The sequence below is a fragment of the Oryzias melastigma genome, linkage group LG20 (genome assembly GCF_002922805.2).
Source record: "Oryzias melastigma strain HK-1 linkage group LG20, ASM292280v2, whole genome shotgun sequence".
Taxonomy (NCBI): Eukaryota; Metazoa; Chordata; class Actinopteri; order Beloniformes; family Adrianichthyidae; genus Oryzias; species Oryzias melastigma.
In genome coordinates, this window is record NC_050531.1 from 4,733,201 (window position 1) to 4,734,689 (window position 1,489).

At 33.8% G+C, this 1,489-nt stretch overlaps 1 long non-coding RNA gene across 2 annotated transcripts in view; it reads right to left on the reverse strand.

Annotated features, from left to right (window-relative positions):
- The window catches only part of LOC112151461, a 90,691-nt gene extending 89,452 nt beyond the window's left edge, over nt 1-1,239 (reverse strand). For both annotated transcript variants that reach the window (XR_002920135.2, XR_002920134.2), the window contains exon 1: nt 861-1,239. This is a non-coding gene — a long non-coding RNA (uncharacterized LOC112151461). The remainder of the gene's footprint in view (nt 1-860) is intronic.
- Nucleotides 1,240-1,489: the final 250 nt, after the last annotated feature.

Sequence of the window (1,489 nt, forward strand, 5' to 3'; positions counted from 1 at the left end):
AAAAAAAAAAAATAGGTTAGGCAAAACAGCTAGCATGAAGCTGAAAAAATAGCTAAACTTCAAATTAGTCTAAAAAACAAAAAAAAAGCCTAAATTAGTCAAAACTGCTAACGTGTAAATATTATAAAAACTCCAAAACAGCCTAAAAAATGTTTTGAAAAAGCCTAAATTAGCCAAAATTGATAGCATGCAGATCAAATATTGGCAGCTGAAGATGCTGAAATCAATATCTAAAATGCTGAAGCTGATAGCAGCTAAAATATTAGCTAAATGCCAAATTAGCCACAAAAAAAAAACTTAGGTTAGCCAACACAGCTGGTGTGTAAATATTAGCCTAACTTAAAACAGCCTAAAAACGTAAAGAAAATAGACTAAATTAGCTAAAACAGCTAGCAGGTAGCTGAAATATTAGCTAAACTCTAAAACAGCCTTAAAAATCTTAGTGTTGCACACTTGAAGGAAGACCGGACAAATTGTTTTGTTTGTCTTTAGTGAAAAGCTGGAACATGAACACAGTACACATTACACTTCTGTCTCGTCATCTCGCCAATGTTTCATTCAATGGCAGGCCAGGTTAAACTTAGCTTCCCTGCATTTATCAACAAAATACATAAATAATTCTCCATTTTATATCCCTGTGACCATGGCTAACTACATATTTAGAACTCCATATCCACCACAATACCCCGTTCGTGTGTTAGCTTTAGCTGCTAAGTGCTAGCGATACAGCTAACTACATGTAAACCATCACAAACGAACAGCGACACAAAAAAAATACAGACATCGGCCACCTTCCTGTATTATCTTCCATCTTGTGATTCATTTTACTTTATCCATTTTATCTCTTTTCTGTAGCTTACCTGGAACATGAACACAGCACGCATTACACTTCTGTCTCGTCATCTCGCCGATGTTTCATTCAATGGCAGGCCAGGTTAAACTTAGCTCCCCTGCCCTGCTCAATCTAGGGGAACTCCCTCTTGTGGCGAGACAGAATATTACACTCTGCATACTGAGTGCTGTGTTTTAGGTGTTGGAGAATTACTTATTTAAAAAAAATACATATCAAAAATAAACATAACATTATAGAACAGAGGGGGGTAGCTTAATTAATTTGTCCATTTGTCCATATTTATTCCTCTATCCTACACTAGTAAAAGCCAAAATAGTCCAAAAAGCTAACAGAATGCCAATTTTGAAAACTTTAAAACTGTATTTTTTTTAACATAATGATGAATAATAAAAAGGCATGAATATTATTCCAGAATAAATCATCTTAAACCTTAAATGACTTTCAATATTTTACCCTACATAAAAAATATATTTGATCAAATTATACAAGTTAGAAATGAGCGCAAGATAACATCGGGTCATTAATAACAATCAAATAAAATGATCTGGACCATGTACACTGATCAATGTCAAAAAATAGTCTGGTCGCCGTAAAATTTTAACTTTTTCTTAAAATCTCTGAGACTAGTGTGTCGAA